The sequence below is a fragment of the Panthera onca genome, chromosome C2 (genome assembly GCF_046562875.1).
Source record: "Panthera onca isolate mPanOnc1 chromosome C2, mPanOnc1 haplotype 2, whole genome shotgun sequence".
In the NCBI taxonomy this organism is placed as follows: Eukaryota; Metazoa; Chordata; class Mammalia; order Carnivora; family Felidae; genus Panthera; species Panthera onca.
Window position 1 is genome coordinate 75,583,200 of NC_138347.1, and position 13,347 is coordinate 75,596,546.

The 13,347-nt window shown below is 44.8% G+C and overlaps 1 protein-coding gene across 1 annotated transcript in view; it reads left to right on the forward strand.

The window, feature by feature from the left end:
* Nucleotides 1–13,347, forward strand: part of MB21D2 (Mab-21 domain containing 2) — a 113,400-nt gene that overhangs the window by 41,957 nt on the left and 58,096 nt on the right. The window lies entirely within an intron of this gene.

Below are 13,347 nucleotides of genomic sequence, written 5' to 3' on the forward strand. Positions count from 1 at the left end.
AACAGTGCATGCTCAAGAAAGGTTTGTTGAAAAAAGTGAAATGTGTCCTTTACAATAGCCGAGTCCTTTTGACATGAGTGATCCATATTTGGTAGGTACTATCAACCTGTAGATAATGATCATTTTTAACATGTTAGTATCTTTCCTTTTCCAATATGTTTGGATACCTGATACCTTCAATCTGCAAATGTTGGCAACTTTTCATGCTAGGTGATAGTTGGCACAAGGGGGCGGGGTAGATGCAAGGTGGGTTGTGTGTGGAAGTGACTGGCTTAGCCCCTGGCTTCATGAACATTCTCATGGTCCATGTGAGGTGAAGCTTTGCAGTATGGAACTTTTACTTGCATCATCTCCATCCATGGCCTTATAATAACCTCTCAACTTGGCAGAGCAAATGTGTTTGTTGCCACCTTACAACTAAGAGATGTTGCTGGCAATAACCATGCAGTGTGTGGTCAAGCAGTTGAACCTTCGCTCTGAGGATAGAGATGATATCAGGTCACACTGTCTGGAGCGACAGCAGTATAGAGTTACAGTAGCCACAGGCAACCGTTCTCAGTTTGGATGTATTTTCACATTACACAAGGCATGCGACGAGTGGTTATCTTTGGACCTACCTGTTTCAACATGGATTTGCATTTTTAAGTACTAGGGTAGCATGACCGAAATGCCCAGATGATCTGGTGCACTTACCCCTTGTGCTCACGATGCTTTAAATGTTCTAGTTTCTTTACCTGTTTTACAGATGAGAAGCTGAGAGTCAGAGGAAGTCATTAACCAGGAAGATTGAACTGGGGAATGGAGTTGCGGTTCAGACCCAGATTTCCTGACTCACCTTAGGGAGGTTCACTCTGTGTACTGAGTATGAGTTGCAGCCCTGAATGCATGGTTTGGGGATCACTGTGTGTCTAAGCAGTCCTGGACTGAGATCATCAGTATTTGGTTGTATAATTTATTTCATGATGATGATTATTAGCCTTCTTCAGTGAGCCATTCTGATAAATTGCAGGCCCTTGCTCCAGTTAAGGATCATCCATCCAAGTACGATTGCTGTACAATTTATTTTCCCCTGGGAATCGCTCCACGTTGCCTCTAATATCGGGTGAAGGCTGCAGCCGCCTTGTTTCCTGCTGCTTAGTTCCCTTCCCTAGCTTAGTTCAGCCGATTGTAGATGGTGGTGCGGGTGGCGGCCCAGAGAGCAGGGGTCTTCTTTATTATTCATGATGTTAGTGGCAGGTTGGCAGCTTTGGCCTGTTATGTTCTCATAGCAGGACAGTCTCAGTGTAAGTCAGACATTTTACATGGAAGATGAAGGATCCAAGAACAGTGCTTCAAGGGACAGGAAGCAGAAGCTGCTAGCTTCTTAAGGCCTGGGCCCAAAAATCTGCCAAGTATCACTCCCATGGTATTCTGTTGATCTGGCTGCCAGAGAATCCACCTAGATTCCAGGGGAGAGGGCCTCTTCTGTTCACAGATGAAATACCCCAGGCCCCCAGAGCAGTGACTGATCTAATTTCTCAGAGTATTCTTTTCAAAACAAAATGAAAACAAGCAACAACCCAGGTAAAAGCCTATGCCCTGTCCAGCCAGAACACCTGCCCTCACTATCTTTTGCTACCTTCTCCTTTTGCACCAAATCAGTGAGTCTTGAACTCTCAGGGCACGGTGAGCCAGGTTATATAGCTTCTCCTTTGTGAATAAGATGCTCACAACATGCTGCTTGTCTGAGCTGCCTCTTCCTCCCTTCACCCAGTGCTCATCCTGTTAAGTGGCGGGTCACTGACAGATTTCTGTTTGAAAGTCATTCATTTCAAAACCTAATTACGTCAGTATTGTCTGAGCGTATTGTCTCCCTCCAACCCATGGCTTAGCACCATCCTGCGTGTGTGCGTGCGCACTCAAGGAGATGAGAGGGAAGGGAGGTGGTCCTCTACATTTCTTCTCTTCTGGAAGGAGGGATCATTTGCAACCTGATGTCTCCTTCGAGGTGTGTGAGGCAGGAGAGAGCTAGTAGAGTGTGATAGTGCAGATATCCCAGCAATTTCTTAGGAAACCAGTGAACTCCCCTCTTCTAGCAATGGGAGCTTTCTTCTCTGTGAGTTATCTTATACCTGGTGGGAGGACATATTGTTTTTTATATCCTTATGTTTCATGCGATCAGCCACAATGCTTCCAAAGCAGGCACGGTCTTCATAGAAATGCAAGCTAATTAAGTTAGTTTAGAATTATTTACAACCTGGGGCACCTGGCAAAGAAGATTACAATGCAGAATCATATGTGCATGTGTATGTGTGTGCACATATGCATGTGCACCTGTGTGCGGAGTTACGCTGTGTCCTTAACGTTGTAGATCAGGCAGGAAGAAATCCCCAAAACACACATATTGGGCTTGGGGAAAGGAGGAGGTAAGGTGATTATTTGAATGCAATCTTCATGTATTTCCTTGCATTAATTCCCTTAATCGGATAGATATAATTAGAAGATGCAGTCGAATTGATGTTCTTTTTGTTTTTTAATTCTCACAAGTTGAAGGGATCAGGCCGGCATTGTTTTTGGTTCCTTCAGGAGGAGTGTGATTCCTGCTTACACTTGTGCATGGTAGTTTTAATCTATTTAACGTTTGCAGTTGCATCCTCCTCCTAAGCATGTGGGAGAAGTTCTGAGCCCTGGAGATGAACAATTAGCTTAAAATAATGATATTTGGGAAAGTTCATGGGCACAAGGGTCACCGGCTCTGTTTTCAGTTTCTGATGAGTGGATTTCATTGTTATCCTTGGTATTGGCCACTTCTAGGCCCTTGCTTTTTAAAGGGGGTGGATCCAGTGCTGTATTGGATGGAGAAGTCATATATTGGATGGTAGGTGGGGCTGGGGGGAGTTAGAAGGCTCCAGGCCAGGTCTGCTTCCCAGGTAGCACCACAGCTACATGCATCCCACATCTCCACACCAGACTCTCCTCTCAACCCATTTCCTAAGTCCCCCAGATTCTGTGGTCATTTGGCTCATGTGCATGGCCTGCTTCTTACTTGTAGATGAAGGAAAGTAGGATTTGCCCTTTTTGCCCTTCCAGTGGACTCCTTGTTCTGTATTTGAGTAATTTCCATTTGCTCCTTCTGAGTCATTTTTCTCCATATAGAATCCCAGGAGCCCGTTTACATGCTTCAAAAGAATAATACACAAAACCGTGAAGGCAATGGTGCCCTAAGGTCAGGAACCGAGATCTAATCTGGGTCAGCCTCTAACTTGCAGTTCATGTAACCCTGGGCTGCCCCCTGGCCTCATCCACGCAGCCAGCTCCCTGGGTTGCTGTAAGAATAAAACCCAGTGACATGTGAGAGTGCTCTGGGGCGGGGTGGGGTGGGGGGAAGCTCTGTACGCAAGAGGTTATATAATTATGTTCTGAGAACGCTCACAGCTGTCAAGTATGACACACTGACATCCTCTCTTGCTCTTCCACTGTTGGGAAGCAGCTGTTAGTTTCATTTCTGCCGCTCCTTTCTCCATATGCCAGAGTGAGGAGACATGAATGGATTAAAACTCTGTTGGGGGTGGGGGAAACCATCTGATGTGTCTTCTGTCTAGCTTTTCATCAGTGAGTATTTTAAGTTTTGATATTGCCATTGAAGCTGTAAGGGGGAGTATATAGCCAGTGTTGGGGAGGGAGTAAAGTGATCTAGTCATTCAAAAATGAAACATGAAAATGACATGGTGTACCGGGTATGAGGGTAGTGACTGAAGAGACCTCTTCAAAATTGTCCAAGCACCTGTGAGGTTTCCGGGACTAGTTTGTGTACAATTGGAGATGCTTCTACTTAGATCTGGAGTTAATTTCTTGTCCCTCCTTATACCTTACGTCTGCCCATACCTGGGACTTAGGCTAAGGCCTGCAAACATGAATTATCATGTCTAGAAAGTGCTTCCGTCTTGTTCACCCGGAGAACGCAGACTTTTTAAAGATCCAGTGCGGATGTAACCTTTGCAGAAAGTCTTCCCTGATTCCCACTGTTGCAGACGACCATTCTTGTCCTTCCCTTACCTCTGTGTTTATAAATGAGTCTGTTACAGCACCCAATCACTGATGTGAAGACATCTGCCAAAGTATGGTGGAAAGTGAACGGGGAGCTTTTTGAAGGCAGGGATCATGTCACCTTGTCCCTGTGTCCTCAGGGCCTCACAGAATTTTTGCCACGTATTAAGGACTCCATGAATGTTTAGTAAGTGCATGAATGAGTTAAAAAGAAAAACAAACTAGTTTCTTAACAGTCCTTCTGATTCAAGAATTAATGTTAGTGCCTCATCAAAATTCCCACATGGGAAGCAACTCTTCACTCCTAAGACAGAGTGTTACCAGGTTCAGGCCTTGGTACATGTATTCATTTCTAGGGCTGTGCTAACACATGATCACACATTGGATGGCTTAAAACAAATTTACCCTCTCACAGTTCTGGAGGCTAGAAGTCTGACAGCAAGATGCTGACAGGAGTGTGCTCCCTCTGAAGGCTCTGAAGAAGACTCTTTTCCTTGCCTCTCCCTAGCTTCTGGTACTTGCCTGAAATCCTTGGCATTCATTGTCTTCTGGCTGCATCCCTTGCATTTCTGCCTCTGTCTTAACCCAGCTGCCTTCCCTCTGGGTGTGCCGGTGTCCGCATTTCTCTCTTCTTTGAAGGACACCAGACATTAGATATAGGGCCTACCCCAATTCAGTAAGATGCCAACTTGATTACATATGCAAAAATCCTGTTTCCACATAAGGTCATGGTCACAGGTGAGGGGGCCTGGGGAGTTTTTTTTGTTTTTTTTTCCAGAACGCAATTCAACCACAACAGCACTTTGACCTATTATCATGGACTCTTGACTCCTCAACTCCTTGGCCTCCCCTCCCAGTGATGGTCCAGCCTCTGCTTTGGTATTTCTGGCCTTTGGTGCTGGGGAATTTTCTGCATATGGGTGACAGTGTTGGGGGGAATTTTTCCTCTAATTGGGCCCATCTCTACCTGCCTGCCATCCCCATCACTCTGAAACTAAGGCAAATATGAATATACATTTGATCCTTTCAGGGGGAGGAAGGAGAGCTTTCAGCTTTTGGAGATGATGCTCTTGCCCTCCATGGGTTTCCCTCTCGAAATTTTCCATTTCTTTGAATCTTCATCCAGGTTATAGTTTCATTACCAAGCTCCCTCCATGCTGGTGGAACTTCCTGTTTGTCAATATGTGGGTGAAACTAGATGAGAATCTTCCAGGTGTGGTATGAACACAAATTAAAGGAGACACATCTGCTTCCAGGGAATCCACTTCTGTTCATGCAGCTTCAGTCACACTGTCTTGGCAGCCAGCATAATGTGTTAGCACAGCCCTCGGAAACTAATACATGTACCAAGGCCTGAACTTGGAAACATCGACTCTTGGTTATATGTGATGCTGCTAAGCCCTGTTCCTCTCATTTAATATTTTGACCCCAAGAGTAGGACCTGGCCCTTGTGCGATTATGCTTTTCTCTGTTGCACTTGGCCTATTGCACTGGCCTGTAGCCTTGGCCTGTTGAAACAGCCATGTCACAGAGTTGTCATTGCACATTAGATGATAATGGATCGCACTGTGGGAGGGTAAAGGGAGGGACCATCAATAGAAATGGTGTCTATGTTAGAGGCCACTGCACTGCTTCTCCATCCCTAGACAGCTGGCCAGCACAGAACCCAGATATGACTTGTCAGTAACTGTAGAAAAGGCGTTAGGATTTTCAGCTGTCACTCTAGGTTACTGAGATGGGGCACAGCTCCTTCATACTATTGGGTATGGGGTTTCCTCTGACACTTGGGTACTAGTTGGATGCAAGTAGACTCTGGTGGTCCCAACCCTTTCTCTTTGAATGAATTTATATTTACATCTAATGAATTTGAATAAAGGAATGCCACAGATGGTCAAAACCAGAAAGAACTTGGCAATGTTAACCTGAAGGCAGTACGTGGTCTAGATTAAGTACATGAGCCTAGATCAGACAGATTTGCGCTCCTGGTTTCACCTCGTGTTTGTGATTTTGGAAAATGTTACTTTGTAAAACAGGAATAATAATAGCATCAATTCAGAGGTTTGTTATAATCAAATGAGGTAATAGGATCCGTATCATTTTCACTAAAGTGTGGTCAGGAAGGGAAACTGAGGCCCAAAGAAGTCAAATGGTTTATACAAGGTCACTTGGCGTATGTTGCCTCAAACCAGACTCTTTCGTCTAAACCACTAAAGCACTTCAGAAATCATCCATTTGCCAATCTGCTTTTGTTCATAGAATAAAGAAAGGGAAATAAAATTGGAACTTAAAACCTCCCTCACCAGAGCATGGACTGAGTTCCTCTGTAGCCTCTTTGGATTTATTTCACATGTGTCCGGATTACTGGCAGGGAACAGTTGCCCTCTGGGACCAGGACATAAGTGAAGAAGTTGCCCCAGACCTTGGTAGTGTCACTCCCTTCTGCTGGGTGGCCCTGGCAGTATGGCCCCCAAGGCAGGAGCCTTGCAGAGGCAGTCTGTACATATTCAGCAACTGTCTGCATCCTGAGGCCACATTATCTCCATTTTCTATATGCAACGTGGACTATATTTTCTCTCAATTTCCTGTGAATGGGAGAGGTGCATTGTGCCAGCTTTCCTAAATTGCCACAATCAATATTCTACTGCCTTTATTTTTTATGCATGCTAATGGCTTTTCTCCTTTTGAAATATACTTGTTTCCCAGATCAGTCTCTGCAACATTAAAATAAATAAATAAACAATAAAATAACTAAAAAGGAAAAGGAAAAAAATAATAGCCCTTTCTATATCACTTTGAGTTTCTGCCTAGAATTTTGTGGCATGAATCTGAATGGGGGCAAAAAATCCAAACAAACAAAAAACAAAACAAAACACTGGTCTGCAGTGCTGGCGAGACCCTGGCTGGCCTTTCTGGGCCAATCAACTCAGCCAAGGCAAAGTGAAGAGGGAGGCGGGGTTTTGGCTCAGAGAACCACTTGGCCTTGTGCACAACAGCTTGAAGGCCTGTGTTATATTCATTGGCTTTCAGGGGTCATTCCCCCCCCCACACCTCCCACCAGCTAGATTGCTTTCTAACAGGGCCTGTGTGAGTTTGGGGGCACCAAAGTAGCTTCCTAAGATTAGGTGGTACCCTTCTACCCTTATTTATGCAGAATTATCTGCATACATTTTACCAGATGCTTGGGGCTCCAGTCTGCATAATCTCTGTTTTAGTTTTCTTTATACATCTTGCATTTCAGACAAAGGAGCCCCTCACTGGTGTTACATTGTTCCTTCCACCTGTGACATCTATGTTAGTCCCCACTTCACATCAGTGTCTGTTTTTTCTGAATACCATCCATTATTTAAGCATGAGATCAGTGTTGTCTGCTTCATAAAGCCTTCTCTGATTTCTGTTTTTACTCATTGATTTATTCATTACTCTCAATAAACACTTTATTGAATATCTAATATGTGCTATGCTCTGTGCTTGGTGCTATGGATGAAGCACTGAAGAAAACAAAAAGATTGCTGTCCATGGCCTTTCCATTCTACCTGGGGAGAGGGAGAAGGAGAGAGAATGTGTGTGTGTGTGTGTGTGTGTGTGTGTGTGTGTGTGTAGGATGTCAGATGGTAAAGTGGGCATGGGAGGGGTGGTCATTTTAAGTAGAATGGTCCAGGAGGGAGGCCTTACTGACTCGGTCGTATTTGAATTAGGATTTGAAGACGTAAGTGTTGTCTTCGTCCTCTGACTGCCCTCCTTCTGCCTTCCTCCGGCACCCTCTTAGCTCTGATGTGGATGGGAACTTGGTGGGAGGTGGTATGGGAGAGAAAGGAGGCCATGCACACACTTGCCATGCTGCCTAGCATTTTGTCTTATGGTGTTTATTAAATGATTTTGGGGCCTTCACTGTTGACTAGGCTTGTCTTACTGCCATTCCTAGTGAAGTGAAGCATTGTGTATTCTGTATTGTGCCATATTTTTTAAAAAATTATTTTAAGTGTTAATTTATTTTTGAGAGAGAGAGAGACACACACAGAGTGCAAGTGAGGGCAGGGCAAAGACAGAGGGAAACACAGAATCCAAAGCAGGCTCCAGGCTCTGAGCTGTCAGCACAGAGCCCAACGCAGGGCTTGAACCCATGGACCGTGAGACTGAAGTCAGACACTCAACCAAATGAGCCACCCAGGCGCCCCATTGGGCCATGTTGCTCAAGAATGGGTCAGGAGTCCCTCTGGGTCCATGGTCTTTAGTGACGGTGCTACCATTACTCTGTAAGCCCGGCACCCTAGGGCCCCTACCAAAGGCTTAGTTTTCTCAACCTTGAAATAAGGGAGTTGAATATCTGACTCCTTAGTGCTCTCCTAGTTCCAAAGTCCCTCCACTTCACGTTATGAAGTTCTAGCTCAGGTCACATTGTGTGCAGGATCCTTTTGCTGAGGATGCCAGCTCGCGCACTGCTCCACTGCTTGTGGTGCGGTCTGCTCCTTGCAGGTATGCTCCCTACACCTGTAGGTGCTCCTACAGGTGTATTTTCTTCAGTGTTGTGTGTCCTAAGAGTGTATCCTCTCCAGGAAGATTGTGAGCACCCCCTGGGAGCATACCTTCTCCCCTTTATAAGTTGCAGTAGCAGGTTCTGTTGATTAATTCATAGCTTTGACCATCTATCTGTCCACTGGGTGCCTGGAGAGTCTGATAGGCCTTGTGATAGACACTGGAAATACTTTTCCCATGAGTCCTCTACAAGTTCACAACATGTCAGATGAATAATATTATCTGGGGCGGGGGGCGCACCTGGGTGACTCCGTCAGTTAAGTGTCCAGCTTTGGCTCAGGTCATGATCTCAGGGTTCATGAGTTTGAGCCCCTCACTGGGCTCTCTGCTATCAGCACAGAGCCTGCTTCGGATCCTTTGTTCCCCTCCCTCTCCCCTTTCCTCTCTCTCTCTCTCTCTGTCTCAAAAATAAATAAACATTTAAAAAACAATGACATTATTTGTAAAGCACTTTGTTGTCTACATGGTGTTTCACATCTGTGTGAGTCTATTGATCTTCATACATCCCTATGATTGAGGCAGGACTTATAATGTGAAGCTGTATTTTGTGCCTTTTAAGTGATTAAAATGCAATAATATGACTTGGCAGAGAGAGAGGGAGAGAGAGAGAGAGAGAGAGAGAGAGAGCGAGCAAGCGAGTGCACCCAGGAGTAATCAGTTTCAATGGTGCTGGTGGCCTGGAGTCTGGAGTCCCACCAAGAGGCAGTGTCCTGAGGGGCAGGTGATGGGGATGGAGACATAGGTCTGTTCTCTCCTTTGGTCGCAGATCCATGTGCCTTTTATGGTTTATGCATTAAACCATAGGGACTGTACCTTTCAGATGACTTTAGGGATTTCCAGGGCTGCTTGTAACATATGTGATTTTTGCCTTACCTGTTGATTTAGGAACCAAGTTCCTGGTGTAATGCATTCCCACTCTTCTCCCATGTCACAGATGAGGAAATGGTCTCAGAGGGAGGAATTTTCCTCCTCTGCCTGCACAGGAGGCAGGGTAAAGGATTGATCACATGTCTCCTCAACCTGCAACCACAGTTTCTTCCTCTTTAGCCTCCGTTTCTCTAATTCCCATGGGGATCATGTACGTGTGGACTGGTAATGCCTCTGGGAAGAGAAGCTTGCCCAGAAGCTGGCACAATGTGCACTTTGGATGGATAATGAAAGAGTGGTTTCCCTTTGGGTCTTCAGCAGCTCTGGACCGCCTTGGGCTCCTTCTGGCCTGGGTTGGAGACGCCTGTTCGGAAATCTGTAGCTGCTTCTCCTCTGGCATCTAATGAATTCCGACTGACTTTGAGTGCTCCTGCGACTCCCCTGCAGTTCTTTAAAGCCCGTCTTCCACATGGAATTGGCAGGTGCATTTAATTGTTTGGGAGCCAGATAAAAATGCTTTGTTCTTTGTTCCTACATTATGCCATTTCACAATATCTCTTCTCCCACAAATTGCTGAGGCTGTTCAATTTGGGCCTTCAATTGGCTCTCTGTGAGCAGATCTTTCAATTTATATTCCAAGGCCTGTTCTTTTTGATTACACGTTTCGGAGATCAGTTAGGTTTCTTAATCTATTTATTCGTACTTCTTTTTGCCTGTCTCTTCTCCCTTTAAATCCCTCCCACTGTGAAAAACATGCAGTCATGGGAAATGCAGGTATTTATTTCTCTTGTCTGGCAACTTAAGATTCTTAAATTTTTTTTTTTGGCTTAGTATTTTTCTTTATGCTTTATTTAGGATGGTGTTAATGATGACGAGAATAATGATGCCATCATCATTATTAAAATGTTTCCTTTATTTTTAATTTTTTAGATATTTATTTTTGAGAGAGAGAGAGTGTATGTGTGTGTGAGAGGGGGAGGGGCAGAGAGAGAGGGAGATACAGAATCCGAAGCAGGCTCCAGGCTCTGAGCCGTCAGCACAGAGCCCGATGTGGGACTCAAACCCATGAACCGTGAGATCATGACCTGAGCTGAAGTTGGACGCTTAACCGACTCAGCCACCCAGGAGCCCGTAAATTTTTCCTTTTTAAGTCTGTTCCTACACTTAGCTCTCAAGTAGGCAGTACGTTATCAGTGAATAAGAGAAACACCCAGAAAGAAAGGCATGATCCAGACTTCACAAAACATGCCAAACTCCACACCAGGTGCCGGGGTAGAGTTGTGGGCAGGATAATCTGGGTCTCTTTCCTTATGGTGTTTAAAGTCTGGATTCCTCTGGGTCCTCATTTTTCCTGTGGGGTAGACATTGTGAGTCTCATTAACCTGTGAGGAAACTAAAGCTCAGAGTGTAGCAGCATCTGGCCAGGCTCACACAGTCGAAAAGGGCGGGAGGTGGGTTTTAACCCCAAGCGTGGAGTCTCCAGGGCTAGTGTTAGAGTCTATGCTCAAGGAGGATATTCCAACTTGACTTCTAATAAGATGTGGTGGGACATTATGAGATGTAGATCTCTGGTGCTTCCTTTTTTGTGCTATTCATCTTCTCCCCATCTCCACTGTCCATCCGTGAAGTGAAAAAAGGTAGGAGAAGGGGGAAGAGAGGGAAAGAGAGGAGGCTGATGTTCAAAGGAATGGGTTCTTGAATAGAAGAGGAATAGAGTCTTGGCCCTGCTGTGTTTTTACTCTGTGTTCCTAGAACCTTGTTTGTACTATGGAGATGATAGTCCCTACCTCAGTCATTAGAGGATTTAATTTAAAAAGAACACAGAAATGAATGTGAAGTATTTAGCATAGTGCAGAATCAATATTTGCAGGCATTGTTTTTCTATTGGAGCCATTTCTTCATTTACATGTTGGGTGTGCACTTATCGAGTGACATCTGGGTTGTAAATCCCGACACTCTGGTCGTAACCTCTATTTTGGCCCATTGTAGGTACTCAATAAGGCATTGTTGAGAGGACATGGTTACATTTGTGATGAACTGTAATTTGGTGAGCGTCAAATGGTAAAAGTCACATTACATTAAATGCTCCTTCAGTGTAAAAATCTAGTTGTCACAGAAGTGCCCTGGAAAGAAAGAAGCGTCGTGTTCCCACAGGGTCCTCACGGACTAGAGTGATTGCAGGATGGCGTAGGGGCAATGGAGTGAAATGGCCTGAACTGGAAGAAGAGCATGGAAGACTGATGCGGCTGGTGGGATGATGGGTCTTAAAGTCCAGGCTAAGGAACTTAGGCCTCATTCATTCATTCATTCATTCATAATGTGAGGTCATGTGGAGGATGAAGCAGAGTCAATATACTGAACTGTGTCAGAGGCAATTAAAATGGTCTCAGAAGGAGAGAGACGGTGAGGGCCTGACTCAGGGCAATGATAATGGGGAAGAAAAGTAGCTGAGAGAAATCAGAGGTGATGAGATGGTTGAAAAGCACTTTTAAGGATCTGGATTTCCGGGTGGTCATGAATGTAGAAACAGGCAAACCCAGGGTCATTTGGAAATGTAGTTAAGAGTGCCACAGGCAGAGAATAAGAGGCATCTTGATTAAAGTGACCTGGAATGACTGAGCAGACAATCTGTGGTGAGGACTTCATTCTGAAAATTCCAAGGCACAGTTTGAGGATTTGCCAGATAACTGGGCTTCACCTGTTTCTTTATCCATCTCCCGATTATGGCAGCCAGACTGAGACATTTTCTTTTGTTCCGATTGTTTTCAATTTCCTATGTTTACAGCCTTTGGATTCTAGGAAATGCACGGAAGAACACTTCTTTTTTCCTCCCCATCAGAAAATGAAGAGACTGTTTCTTCTTCTTATTTGAAGTGATCCTTCTTCTCTTTTTTCCCTTCTTTAATAATTCCTAAGAAAATGACCTTAGGAGATGTATATGGAACAGGTTGTGAGGATGGTTCCGCTGAGTGCTAAAAAATACTTAAGAATTCTTTACTGCCAGCTCAGGCAAAAAGAAACAGTGGCTTTGAAATATGGAGCTATTTGTTTCCTATGGTATTCTCTCTCCTTTTACAAGCAAGCCTCCTTTCTAGATCATTTATTTTTGTGGCCATTACACAGATTAAAGAGAGACTGTATAAATAGTGCCGCGTGTTGGAGCCGGCACTGTGCATCCTGATTGCCATCTCTGGTTATGCACCTCACTGAGAGGCTGAGACAGGCTCCCCTCCCCCACTCTCTCCTCCTGAACTGCTTTGTCCCAAGTTCTGCTGCTTGATCATTTCCCTGTTGGCAGAACCTGCCTTTGACCCTCAGCTGCAGTGACAGGGAGCGTGTGCTGGCACTGCTCCAAATGCCTGGGGGGACAACTCTTTACCCAAGCTGGCCAATCATTCCTCACAGCTGCTAGGCTCTTCTAGTCTTTGTTGATATTTCCTTGAAAATTCTGGCTCCACAGTCTGTCGTAGGTTCCTTAGTTTCTTTGACATTGAGCTTGTCTTCTTGTTGGAGACTTTAGGGGATACAGTGATAAGACTTGGACACTGTCCTGGAAGTGGCTCTGGAGGGGAAAGAAGGGGAATGATACTTTTTTTTTTTCAAGTGTGCAATTTCGTGGTTTTGATACATTGACAAAACTGTGCAGCGATCGCCACGATCTAATTCCAGAACATTTTCACCACACGGGGAACAAAGCCCATACCCATTAGCAGTCACTTTCCATTCCTCCTTCCCAACAGCCCCTGCCATTCACCAATCTACTTTCTGGATCTGTGGATTCGCCTCTTCTAGACATTCTGGACATTCCATATAAACAGAATTATGTAATACACAGCCTTTTGTGTCTGGCTTCTTTCACTTAGCGTAATGGTTTCAAAGTTCAACCATGTTGTAGGCTGTAATAATACTTCATTCCTTTTT